The sequence below is a fragment of the Lithobates pipiens genome, unplaced genomic scaffold (assembly GCF_037356315.1).
Source record: "Lithobates pipiens isolate NorthernLeopardFrog02 unplaced genomic scaffold, aLitPip1_a1.2 Scaffold_30, whole genome shotgun sequence".
In the NCBI taxonomy this organism is placed as follows: domain Eukaryota; kingdom Metazoa; phylum Chordata; class Amphibia; order Anura; family Ranidae; genus Lithobates; species Lithobates pipiens.
The window spans coordinates 171,779,842-171,794,048 of NW_027507791.1; the positions used below are offsets into that span (position 1 = coordinate 171,779,842).

General features: G+C 45.5%; 3 pseudogenes; all 3 read right to left on the bottom strand.

Annotated features, from left to right (window-relative positions):
* Nucleotides 1–1,673: 1,673 nt before the first annotated feature.
* LOC143946833 (5S ribosomal RNA) lies at nt 1,674–1,792 on the bottom strand (annotated as a pseudogene).
* Nucleotides 1,793–2,114: 322 nt separating this feature from the next.
* Nucleotides 2,115–2,233, bottom strand: LOC143947959 (5S ribosomal RNA; annotated as a pseudogene).
* Nucleotides 2,234–6,319: 4,086 nt separating this feature from the next.
* On the bottom strand, nt 6,320–6,438 carry LOC143949266 (5S ribosomal RNA; annotated as a pseudogene).
* Between the last annotated feature and the right edge of the window lie 7,769 nt (nt 6,439–14,207).

Genomic DNA, 14,207 nt, shown 5'->3' on the forward strand with positions numbered 1-14,207 from the left:
GCAGGAGATGGCACGGGTTCCACTGGCTGGTCTGCCTTGGGCGGGGAGGCCATTGGAGCCCTGTGTGACTACTCACCCGTTAATTGGCCCCTCGCTCGCCGAGATGGATAGTTTTTTTCACCTTTCCCACCTGACTAACTTCCCTTCTCCTATGACCCCAATTATTGGACATCCTAGATTCCCTCCGGGCCTGTCTGACCAGGCCTTTACCAGGCAAGCCCCGAAAGGGCTTCTGAGAGCAGCCCTATTTCTTGGACCCACGGGCTTGATTCCCACGGGGACCATACTGCTAGAGCAAGTACCTGTTGCATTGGATAGCTGGAGAGCTAGACAGCTAATCCATTTCCTCGGATCACTACCTAACCATTCGTTCTTCTCTAGACAATTCCACCCCTTCGAGGAACTTTGCCTGGATGATGGCCCAATTCGTGGTTCCCTCTCTAGGTCCTACCAAATCCTGACAGACGCACAATCCTCCACGGATCCACCCTTCCTAGCTAAATGGAAAAGGGACTTACAAACTACATTCTCCAAACCACAGAAGGACAGAATACTCTTTTTCGCCCATAAGTCGTCACTCTGCAGTAAATATCAGGAGATCTCATATAAGCTGATCACACGCTGGTATCGTACACCGGTGGTGTTGGCCAAAATATTCCCCGGTCAATCTGACCTCTGCTGTCACTGTGGGCAACAGACTGGCACCATTCTCCACATTTTCTGGGAATGCCCTAAATTACAAACATTCTGGCAGCCTGTCCTGAGACTCATCCACAAGTTCACAGACATTTCCTTAGCCAATGATCCCGCAGCAGTTCTTCTCAATCTAACTCCTATGTCGAGAAAGCGTTATCATAAGCGTTATCATAAACATCTCCTCAATGCAGCTAGGGCCTGCATCCCAAGTCGTGGAAAGAGCAATCTGCTCCAATGGTGACCCAGTGGTTCGCAAGGGTAAATGATATTGAACGAATGGAAGACCTGACTGCCACAATGAGGGATAAAACGGAGGAGCATGGGAACAGATGGTTCTACTGGACCCAGTTTCGCTTTTCGGAGGAATACCTCCGCGAGACATAGTAAGCTCATGGTGATCGTTGGAGATCGCTGTTCCAAACGTTGGACAGCTGATGAGCTGGTGAGCCGAGGGCGTCTCTTGCTCCCTGGGAGGGGACCCTACCCAGCCGAGGGCGTCTCTTGCTCCCTGGGAGGGGACCCCACCCTATCCACTCTACCCACGACACCCCCTTACCCCTTCTTTTCCTTTTCTGCCATTTCCTTCCCCAATCTTCTCTTTCCCCTTCTCCCTCCTTTCAGTTCTACTACTTCCCTTCTTAACTCAAAAAAGGGAAAAGAAAATGGTATGTTCCGACCCCATTTGACTACTACACAATACTCTTCCCCTATCTATGGATATCTAAACTCTTCGAGGGTAGCAGGGCTAGTATCAATAATAATTTAAGTGGTAGAGGATCCCAACGAGATGGAGCTTTAATCTCATCTTGATATGACCGCAAAGCTGTACACGTGCTATTCTCCTCAGACTTCTTACCATTGGCTCTGATATCCATGCAATATGATCATTTGTTTGTAACTATTTGTATCACACATTCTGTGAAGTTGCCTTTGCATTGTATGTCGCATACTACTAAATAAAAAATAAAAAAAACAGAAGCCTATGGCACCTGGTATTCCCAGGCGGTCGCCCATCCAGGTACTAACCAGGCCCGACACTGTTTAGCATCCGAGATCAGACGAGATTGGGCGTTTTCAGGGTGATGGGGCCATAGGTGATCTCTTCGGGCACTCTCAACCCTCTTGACAAATGCCAAGATGGTCACCTTGGGAAACAAGTGAAAAAAAAACAGGTCAATGTCAACAACATAAAAAGAAGAATACGGCACCTGGTATTCCAACGCCATCTCCCATCCAGGTACTAACTAGGCCCAACCCTTCTTAGCCTCAGAGAAGAGAAGAGATAGGGCTCTTTCAGGGTGATGCTGCTGTAAGCGATCACTTTGGGCACTCTCAACCCTCTTGACAAATGCCAAGATGGTCACCTTGGGAAACAAGCAAAAAAAAGAAAACGAATCAACGCCAACAACATAAAAAGAAGCCTACAATAACTGGTAATCCCAGGTGGTCTCCCATCCAGGTACTAACCAGGCCCGACTCTTCTTAGCCTCCAAGATCAGACGAGATTGGGTGCTTTCAGAGTGATGTGGCCATAGGCAATCTCTTCAGGCACTCTCAACCCTCTTGACAAACACCAAGATGGTCACTTTGGGAAATAAGCGAAAAAAAAACAGGTCAACGCCAACAACATAAAAAGAAGTCTACGACACCTGGTATTCCCAGGCGGTCTCCCATCCAGGTACTAACAAGGCCCGACTCTATTAGCCTCCAACATCAAACGAGATCGGGTGCTTTCAGGGTGATGTGCCCGCAGGCAATCTCTTCAGGCACTTTCAACCCTCTTGACAAACGCCAAGATGGTCACCTTGGGAAACAAGCAAAAAAATATAAATAAGTCGGAAGCTAGAGACAATACGGCCCGAGTCCTCAATTTAATCCATGCGGCGCATGTACAGGGAAGGCCCTTGCTTATGTTGTCAACGGACGCGGAGAAGGCCTTTGACAGGGTGGCCTGGCACTTTATGCAGGCCACCCTGGAACATATAGGTCTTAGCCCCAACATGATGAGCTGGGTAATGTCGCTTTACTCCACGCCGTCGGCAGCGGTACGGGTGACCGAGGGGTGCTCGGACTCTTTCCCCATCACTAATGGGACAAGGCAGGGGTGCCCTCTGTCTCCCCTAATTTTAATTCTGACACTGGAACCACTTATGTGTCACGTTCGGAATGACCCGAATATTACTGGCATATCCAAACCCTCGGCACACCACAAAATTGCGGCGTACGCTGACGATCTAATTTTTTCCGTCTCCAATCCACACATTTTGCTTCCCAAAATACTTGCGTCTCTACAGCGACACGGCAGCCTATCAAACTATAAAAACAATTGCGCCAAGTCGGCTGTATTGAATATATCGGTCCCGGATGGTGAGGCCAAGAGGCTCCGGTCCGCTTTTCCATTCTACTGGGCTGAAAAATCTATACGTTAACTGGGCGTTGACATCGCAGCGGATTTAGCGCAATTGTACCTGCTTAATTTTGTCCCTCTCCTGGATAGACTGAAATCTGATTTGGGAAACTGGCATGCTTTAACACTGACCTGGTTCGGCCGCTGTAATGCATTCAAAATGATGGCCCTCCCTCGGATCTTATACATGTTCCAGACATTACCGATCCGGTTACCCCCAATTTTTTTCAGACAACTGCAGGTGCTGCTCCGGGACTTTATTTGGGCGCGCAAACCGCCCAGAGCCCGTTTGCAATTGCTTGCCAGACCAAAGGACAAGGGGGGTCTGGGTCTCCCAGATCTCAGACAATACTACAGAGTGACTCTGCTAGCGAGAGTCGTTGATTGGCATTGTAATGGCCCACACAAGCAGTGGGTGGAGATGGAGATTGAGGATGGTTCCATTCTCCTATTGACCTCCCCGTGGCTCCTGTCCTCCCTACCAAAAGACCTCAGAGGTCACCCCGTAGTGGGAGCTACGTTGGCTGTTGTGCGGAGGTTGTTCCGCTGCACACACATTGCTCCCCTGCCATCACCAATGACTCCGGTTATAGGTAATCCAGACTTCCCACCGGGATTTACCAACAAGAAACTGCGACAGTTGACAGTGGTGGGGAAACAGCGTCTGGGAGAGGTGTGGCCCACGGGAGGGCTCCCGACCACGCAAACTGTCGCCGAGCTTTCTGACCCTCCGCTTGACTTGTTTAGTCCTTATCAACTTCGTCACTTTCTTCTGGCCATACAAAGGGCCCCCTACACTCCTAGAGACCTGACACCCTATAAATCCATCTGTCACAAAAGGGAACCTGTGCGACACACCCTCTCCCTCCTGTACAACCTATTGAGTAGTCAGGAGGAGGAGTCGACCCCACCATTTATCCACAAATGGGAGAGGGACTTAGGCATCACATTTACCCCACAACAGATAGGGAAGATCCTGACCTTAGTACATAAAGCTTCCATCGCAAACCAATATCAAGATACAAGATAGTCTCACGCTGGTATAGAGTCCCATACCTTCTGAATAAAATGGATAGATCGATCCCGGATGTTTGTTGGAGGTGAAATTCAGATATGGGGACCATGGGACACCTTTTCTGGGCATGCCCGACCTTGAGGAACTTTTGGGTTCCCAGTAGCGTGCCTTCTACACTTGACCGAACAGCCTGTTCGAAAATACAAAAAAAACCTCACAATGCAACTCCTGAATGCCGCCCGGGCCTGCATTCCCGCACTGTGGAGGCAGCCTCAGCCCCCATCCAAGGTGCTGTGGTATTCCAAAGTCAATCATATTCTCCGGATGGAAGAATTGACCGCCACCCTTCACAACACTGAAGAGGCATTTAGTGTTACATGGAGGCCCTGGAGGTATTTTACTGGTACTCGAGACTACATTCGGGAGGTGAGCAGTGCCCCCGTCCCAGAAAACGACTGAACATCTAACGTTTACCTACGTAGGCCATGTCTGCCCTGGGTGGCATTCCCCCCTCCCTTTTTGTCTTTATTTTTCTTTTTTTCCCCGCCGCCATCCCCCCACCTCCTCTCTCTCCGTCTTTGCACTCTCTTCTTCCCCCGTCCTCCCTTTAACTATGCCTTGTCTCCTTACTAGCCTTCAGGACCCAGAAGAACCCCAGGGTTCTGGACATGACCGGCTCATATTTTACTCTGGTTCACGTAGGTCATGATAAGCTGGCTCGCTGTGGTCCCAGTTGTTCTCCATGATTACATTTGTCCGAACGGAGCTGCACTAGTTATACTGTACTACATGTCGGAGGTGGGGTTTCTCTATTTTCTGCATGAAACTGTAGGACTCCCCTCTGAGAACCCAGAGTTATTTGGCTGCCTATTTTTTGTTAGCATGTAATTGTGACCCTGGGTCATGCTGTATGGTTGACTGTTATATTTATGTTGTTCTACTTAATAAAAGAATAATAAAAATAAAAAAAATAAGTCAATGCCAACAGCTTAAAACTAAAGCCTATGGCATTGAGAAATCCCAGGCGGTCTCCCATACAGGTACTAAGCATGTCCCAACCCTGCTTAGCCTCTGAGATCAAATGCACGCTCAACCCTCTTGACAAACGCCAAGATGGTCACCTTGGGAAACAAACAAAAAAAACAAGTCAACGCCAACAACATAAAAAGAAGCCTGCGGCATCTGGAAAACCCAGGCGGTCTCCCATCCAGGTACAAACCAGGCCCAACCCTGCTTAGCCTCTGAGACCAAACGAGATTGGGCGCTTTCAGGGTGATGTGCCCATAGGCAATCTCTTTGAGCACTCTCATCCCTCTTGAAAAATGCCAAGATAGTCACCCTGGGAAACAAGCGAAAAAAAACAGGTCAAAGCCAACAACAAAAAAAGAAGCCTATGGCACCTGGTATTTCCAGGCGGTCTCCCATCCAGGTACTAACCAGGGCCGACACTGTTTAGCCTCTGAGATCAGATGAGACTGGGCGCTTTCAGGGTGATGGGGCCGTAGGTGATCTCTTTGGGCACTCTCAACCCTCTTGTTAAGCGCCAAGATGGTCACCTTGGGAAACAAGCGAAAATAAACAGGTAAACGCCAACAACATAAAAAGAAGCCTACGGCACCTGGTATTCACAGATGGTCTCCCATACAGGTATTAACCAGGCCGTACACTGCTAGGCCTCCGAGATCAATGAGATTGTGCGCTTTCAGGGTGATGTGGCCATATGTGTTCTATTTAGACACTCTCAACCCTCTTGACAAATACCAAGATGGTTATCTTGGGAAACAAGTGAAAAAAAAAAGGTCAACGCCAACAACATAGACCCTGCCGGTCTCCCATCTGACCCAGACCCTGCTTAGCCTCTGAGATTGGGCGCTTTCAGGGTGATGTGACCTCAGGCGAACGCTTTGGGACATACTCAAAACTCTTGACTGATGCTAAAATGGTCACCTTGGGAAACAAGCGAAAGAAAAACAGGTCAAAGCCATTAATATAAAAAGATTCCTACGGCACCTTTAATTAGGTACTATCCAGGCCGGACCCTGCTTAGCCTCTGAGATCAGATGAGATCGGGCGCTTTCAGGGGGATGTGGCCGTAGGAGATTTCTTTGGGCTCTCTCAGCCCTCTTGACAAATGCCAAGATGATCACCTTGGGAAACAAGCGGAAAAAATAAACCATGTCAACGCCAACAACATAAAAAGAATCCTACGGCACCTGGTATTCCCAGTTGGTCTCCCATCCAGTTACTAATCAGGCCCGACAATGCTTAGCCTCCGAGATCAGACAAGATCAGGCACTTTCAACGTGATGGGGCCATAGGCGATCTCTTCGGGCACTCTCAACCATCTTGACAAACGCCAACATGGTCATCTTGGGAAACAAGCGAAAAAAACCAAGTCATTGCCAACATTGGAGGCTAAGCAGGGTTGAGCAATCAGTTTCCTTGCCTGAAATAGGCATCTCAGAACTGCCATCTGGCTACTTCCTGGGTTTCCAACTCCTTCAACTAATCCCAGGAGACAATACTTCGCCTCCATCCTGGTGGAGGTTCCAACCACCCGATCAATGGTTCCTGTCACCTCTGTCCAGTAGCGGATCAACTTCGGGCATCTCCAAAACATGTGCATCATGTCTCCCCCCATGTTCCCGCACCGGGGGCAACTTGCGTCCGGCCGTTCGGCCAAACTGAAAAAGTTTACGAGGAGCATAATAGGTTCTATATAATAAGAACAGATGTGACATCCTCTGTGAAGAGAGCCACAATTCACCACAGGCAGGATTCCTGTGGCCAATTATAGCTCAGGGGGGTTTAGTACACACCCCACACTATATAAGGCCGCCAGCGCGGCGGCCTTGTATAGTGTGTTGCGGTGGTCAGGGAAAGAGGACTATAGGCAGGGACAGTGCCTTTACTGCTTGGGAACCTAGCACTGTTACAGTGGGTGTTATGTGCCTCCTGCACAGTACACATATTATTACTGGTGTTCAATTTCTGCAATACATGCATCTGCAGTGCAGAAGTTAGAGTCGGTGTTGTGTGCCTCCTGCACAGTATACACCTTATTGCTGGTGTTCTGTTTCTGTAATACAGGAACCTAGTACTGTTACAGTGCTAGGGTGTACAGAGAAGCTGGTATATATAGAAGACTACAGCATACAGAAGAAAGGCTAGTGAATACAGAATACAGGTTTCGTGTATGTAGATAGGCTTGAGTATACAGAGATGCTAGAGTAAACAGTGAGGCTGGGGTACACAGAGAGGCTAGTTTAAAGACAAATACAAAGATGTTAGTGTATATAGAGAGGTTAGTGTATAGAGAGAGTCGAGTGTATACAGAAAGGACAGTGCATATAGAGAAGCTAGTGTATACAGAAAGGGTATACATGAAAGCTGACATTCTATACAGAAGACTGGGTAGTGTATACAGAGAGTCTAGTGGGTACAGAAGACAGGCTGGTGTATTCTAGCTAGTTTTTACAGTCTAGTGTATACAGAAGACAGGCTGTGGTATACAGAGAGTTTAGTGTATTCAGAGAGTCTAGTGTATACAGTCGGCGAGTGTATACATAAGACTGGCTAGTTTACACAGTGTTTACAGAGATGCAAGAGTGTACAGAGAAGCTGGTATATATAGAAGACTACAGCATACAGAAGAAAGGCTAGTTAATACACAATACAGAAGACTCGTGTATGTAGATAGGCTTGAGTATACAGAGATGCTAGAGTAAACAGTGAGGCTGGGGTACACAGAGAGGCTAATTTAAAGAGAGGCTAGTATATACAAAGATGTTAGTGTATATAGAGAGGTTAATGTATAGAGAGGGTCGAGAGTATACAGAAAGGACAGTGCATATAGAGAAACTAGTGTATACAGAAGACAGGCTTGGGTATACATCAAAGCTGACAGTGTATACAGAAGACTGAGTAGTGCATACAGAGAGTCTATTGGGTAAAGAAGACAGGCTGGTGTATTCTAGCTAGTTTTCACAGTCTAATGTATACAGAAGACAGGCTGTGGTATACTGAGGGTTTAGTGTATTCAGAGAGTCTAGTGTACAGAGATGCAAGGGTGTACAGAGAAGCGAGAAGCTAGTATATATAAGGCTAGTGAATACAGGCTAGTGAATACAGAATACAGACTCGTGTAAGCAGATAGGCTTGAGTATACAGAGATGCTAGAGTAAACAATGAGGCTGGGGTACACAGAGAGGCTAATTTAAAGAGAGGCTAGTATATACAAAGATGTTAGTGTATATAGAGAGGTTAGTGTATAGAGAGAGTCGAGTGTATACAGATAGGACCGTGCATCTAGAGAGACTAGTGTATACAGAAGACAGGCTTGGGTATACATCCAAGCTGACAGTGTATACAGAAGACTGGGTAGTGTATACAGAGATTCTAGTGGGTACAGAAGACAGGCTGGTGTATTCTAGCTAGTGTTTACAGTCTAGTGTATACAGAAGACAGGCTGTGGTATACAGAGGGTTTAGTGTATTACAGAGATGCAAGGGTGTACAGAGAAGCTAGTATATATAGAAGACTACAGCATACAGAAGAAAGGCTAGTGAATACAGAATAAAGGCTGGCTTCTACGGAGAGGCTACCACTACGGAGATGCAGAACACTATCTAGGGTATATAGAGAGGCTAAATTATACAGAGAGGCTAGTGCATAGAGTGAAGGTATTGTATATAGAAGCCTGGTTAGTGTATACAGAGAAGCTAGTGTGTACAGAAGAAAGGCTAGACAGGCTATAAAGAGAGACACGTTTTTACAGAAGACAGTTTGGGGTATACAGAGATGCTAGTTTATACAGAGAGACTAATGTATACAGAAGACAGGCTAGGGCATACAGAAGACAGAAGACGGGCTAGTGTATTCAGAACATAGGCTAGTGTATATCGAAGACAGGCTATTGTATGCAGAAGACCGGCTAGTGTAAACATACTGGTGTATATAGAGAGGCTAGTGAATTTAGAGGGTAGGCTAAGTGATAACAGAAGACAATCTGGGCTATACAGAGACATCTCATTATTTCATCTAGCTCACATCTCTAATGGAGTTTGTCTCATTGCCAGGTTATGCCTTTTCATTCTTATGCTAAATATAGATCACTACACGATTTTAATCATCCACATCAAGCATGCAATAAAACTATCATACATCAAAATAAACCATGTACTCTTTTGCTCTATTTTGCATATTTGTACCGGAACTGTGAGTATGTGACAGTCCTGACACACCATCCTGACTTATTTTTCTTTATTTCTTATTAGAAATGGAGAGTACTATCTCAAAATCCGCTTAAATCTATTCACTTCCATGAGTTCTACCGCTAATTGTACCTTAATGCAAAATGTTCACAAAACCATCCATTTGCTACCAGACATGCTGCACATACTAAGAGTAATGTAACTATCGCTCTCTAACGATGTAAACAGTTTTATTGCTTTTCTGACATTGACCGAGTATCTCTGACATTAACTGAGTATCTCTCTGCACTATGATCTTAATAATAATAATAATAATAATAATAATAATAGGATTGTGTAATGCAAAGATCAACTAGTCTAATATAAGCTTTCTCATTGGTACCGGCATATCCTTTAAATTTAGACTAACGCAACTATTTCTCGGCCATTTTCAAGCTAAGCTTTCAATCTCTTACCTTTGAACTGCGATACTTCCTCCCTACAATATTAAGCCATTTAAATGTCCTATTGGTCGCCTATATTATACAACTCTCTGAAAAGCCTATATGTAGAGAATAAAACTAGTCTTACATCTTAATAAAACAGTTTTATTACTCAACCAGTATCAGCTGTCATGTACTGTATTACTTCTTTTTCTCCACCTTATCTGTCACAGTTAAAACACAGTGACAAAACATTTCTTTTTACCGCAGCAAAATGTGAGAAAAGCAGTGTAAGCCGTCTTTCTGCCAGTGTTTGTTTTGCTATACTTATTATTATTATTTTATAGAGATTACTATCTCTAAATCATTGTAACAAGTTATAATGTCTACAGCTAATTTTACGTTAAAGCAAAAGTCACACAAAACCATCTTTTTAAAACCTTTTACACACTGCACATTAAGATTAATGCAACCATCTCTCGCTACCTCTATGCAATAGGATTCTCTTTCTGACTCTATTTTGTGTACAGCCTATCTGTAAAAAAAAAAATAGCCGGTCTTCTGCATACTCTAGCCTCTCTGTGTAACACAGTCTCTCTCTGGATTCCCTAGCCTACATCTCTGCATACCCAGGACCTTCCTCTGTATAATCTAGCCTATCTGTATACACTAGCCTGTCTTTTGTACAAATTAGCTTCTCTGTAGCCGGTCTTCTGTATACATGAGCCTCACTGTCTACTCTTGGTTGTCTTTTGTATACACTAGCATCTCTTTATACATGAGCTCTCTGTATACCCAAGCCTCTCTGTATACACTAGTCCACCGGTATACATTAGCAAGTCTGCATACACTAGCCTCTCTTTGTAACTCAACTTCTCTCTCTGTATACCTTAGCCTCCATCTCTGCATACCCAGGACGTTCTTCTCTATAATCTAGCCTATGTGTATACACTAGCCGGTCTTCTGTAGACATTAGCCTCTCTGTATAAACTAACCGGTCTTCTGTATACACTAGTCCGCCTGTATACACTAGCAAGTATGCATACTCTAGCCTCTCTCTCTGTATACCCTAGCCTCCATCTCTGCATACCCAGGACGTTCTTCTGTATAATCTAGCCTATCTGTATAAACTATCCTGTCTTTTTTACACATCAACCTCTCTGTATAAACTAGCCGGTCCTCTGTATACACTAGTCCGTCGGTATACACTAGCATCTCTTTATACATTAGCTCTCTGTATACCCAAGCCTCTCTGTATACACTAGTCCACCGGTATACACTAGCAAGTCTGCATACACTAGCCTCTCTTTGTAACCCAACTTCTCTCTCTGCATACCCAGGACGTTCTTCTCTATAATATAGCCTATTTGTATACACTAGCCTGTCTTTTGTACACATTAGCCTCTCTGTATAAACTAGCCGGTCCTCTGTATACACTAGTCCATCTGTATACACTAGCAAGTATGCGTACTCTAGCCTCTCTCTCTGTATACCTTAGCCTCCATCTCTGCATACCCAGGACGTTCTTCTGTATAATCTAGCCTATCTGTATAATCTAGCCTATCTGTATACACTAGCCATCCATCTCTGCATACCCAGGACGTTCTTCTCTATAATCTAGCCTATTTGTATACACTAGCCTGTCTTTTGTACACATTTGCCTCTCTGTATAAACTAACCGGTCTTCTGTATACACTAGTCCACCTGTATACACTAGCAAGTATGCATACTCTAGCCTCGCTCTCTGTATACCCTAGCAAGTCTGCATACTCCTGCCTCTCTGTGTAACCCAGCCTCACTCTCTCTCTGTATACCCTAGCCTCCATCTCTGCATACCCAGGACGTTCTTCTGTATAATCTAGCCTGTGTTTTGTACACTTTAGCCTCTCTGTATAAACTAGCCGGTCTTCTGCATACACGAGTCTCTCTGTATACCCTTGGATGTCTTTTGTATACACTAGCTGCTCTTTATACATTAGCTCTCTGTATACCCAAGCCTCTCTGTATACACTAGTCCGTCTGTATACACTAGCAAGTCTGCATACAGCAGCCTCTCTGTGTAACCCAGCCGCTCTCTCTGCATACCCAAGATGTTCTTCTCTATAATCTAGCCTATTTGTATACACTAGCCTGTCTTTTGCACACATTAGCCTCCCTATATAAACTAGCCGGTCTTCTGTATACACTAGTCCGTCTGTATACACTAGCAAGTATGCATACTCTAGCCTCTCTCTCTGTATACCCTAGCCTCCATCTCTGCATACCCAGGACGTTCTTCTGTATAATCTAGCCTATCTGTATACACTAGTGTATACAGACAGACTAGTGTATACAGAGGACCGACTAATGTGTACAGATAGGCTAGATTATACAGAAGAACGTCCTGGGTATGCAGAGCGCTCAGCTTCAAGGTATGGCCAATGTGAGTAATATGAGGGACACTCCTCACCCCCGCCCCCACCTACCAGATCTGACTTTCATCCCCTTGCCCTCTCTGCCCCGGTCATCTGGTGGCAGTTTTATGCACTCCCTGGCCCCCACCCATTCATAATCCTTACCGACCTTTCTTTCCGCTGCTCACAGAAACACACTGGATGACTTGTCTAATTAACCAACTTGTACAAGACACAGCTATCCTCCTGTCTGACACCGGTCCCCCTTGGAGGCTTTACCCCTCACTGTTTGGGTGGTCCCTGCCTCTCCCTGGATGCTCCACATACAGTGCCTACAAGTAGTATTCAACCCCCTGCAGATTTAGCAGGTTTACACATTCGGAATTAACTTGGCATTGTGACATTTGGACTGTAGATCAGCCTGGAAGTGTGAAATGCACTGCAGCAAAAAAGAATGTTATTTCTTTGTTTAATTTTTTTTTAAATAGTGAAAAGTTTATTCAGAGGGTCAATTATTATTCAACCCCTCAATTCAACAGAATTCTGTTTGGTTCCCCTAAAGTATTAAGAAGTAGTTCAGGCACAAAGAACAATGAGCTTCACATGTTTGGATTAATTATCTGTTTTTCCAGCCTTTTCTGACTATTTAAGACCCTCCCCAAACTTGTGAACAGCACTCATACATGGTCAACATGGGAAAGACAAAGGAGCATTCCAAGGCCATCAGAGACAAGATCGTGGAGGGTCACAAGGCTGGCAAGGGGTACAAAACCCTTTCCAAGGAGTTGGGCCTACCTGTCTCCACTGTTGGGAGCATCATCCGGAAGTGGAAGGCTTATGGAACTACTGTTAGCCTTCCACGGGCTGGACAGCCTTTGAAAGTTTCCTCCCCTGCCGAGGCCAGGCTTGTCCAAAGAGTCAAGGCTAACCCAAGGACAACAAGGAAGGAGCTCCGGGAAGATCTCATGGCAGTGGGGACATTGGTTTCAGTCAATACCATAAGTAACGTACTCCACCGCAATGGTCTCCGTTCCAGACGAGCCCGTAAGGTACCTTTACTTTCAAAGCGCCATGTCAAGGCTCGTCTACAGTTTGCTCATGATCACTTGGAGGACTCTGAGACAGACTGGTTCAAGGTTCTCTGGTCTGATGAGACCAAGATCGAGATCTTTGGTGCCAACCACACACGTGACGTTTGGAGACTGGATGACACTGCATACGACCCAAAGAATACCATCCCTACAGTCAAGCATGGTGGTGGCAGCATCATGCTGTGGGGCTGCTTCTCAGCCAAGGGGCCTGGCCATCTGGTCCGCATCCATGGGAAGATGGATAGCACGGCCTACCTGGAGATTTTGGCCAAGAACCTCCGCTCCTCCATCAAGGACCTTAAGATGGGTCGTCATTTCATCTTCCAACAAGACAACGACTCAAAGCACACAGCCAAGAAAACCAAGGCCTGGTTCAAGAGGGAAAAAATCAAGGTGTTGCAGTGGCCTAGTCAGTCTCCTGACCTTAACCCAATTGAAAACTTGTGGAAGGAGCTCAAGATTAAAGTCCACATGAGACACCCAAAGAACCTAGATAACTTGGAGAAGATCTGCATGGAGGAGTGGGCCAAGATAACTCCAGAGACCTGTGCCGGCCTGATCAGGTCTTATAAAAGACGATTATTAGCTGTAATTGCAAACAAGGGTTATTCCACAAAATATTAAACATAGGGGTTGAATAATAATTGACCCACACTTTTATGTTTAAAATTTATTAAAATTTAACTGAGCAACATAACTTTTTGGTTTGTAAGATTTATGCATCTGTTAATAAATCCTGCTCTTGTTTAAAGTTTGAAGGCTCTAACTTATTTGCATCTTATCAAACCTGCTAAATCTGCAGGGGGTTGAATACTACTTGTAGTCACTGTATACCACAACGACATTGTCAGAGGGGCACCACTTGACAGGACACGGGGCTTTCATTCCGGTGGCATCTCCCATTGGAGGAAGGGATGATGGCCCCAACCCCTTGGCAGCAGGTTCTTTCATGTACAGACCAGGGCGGCTC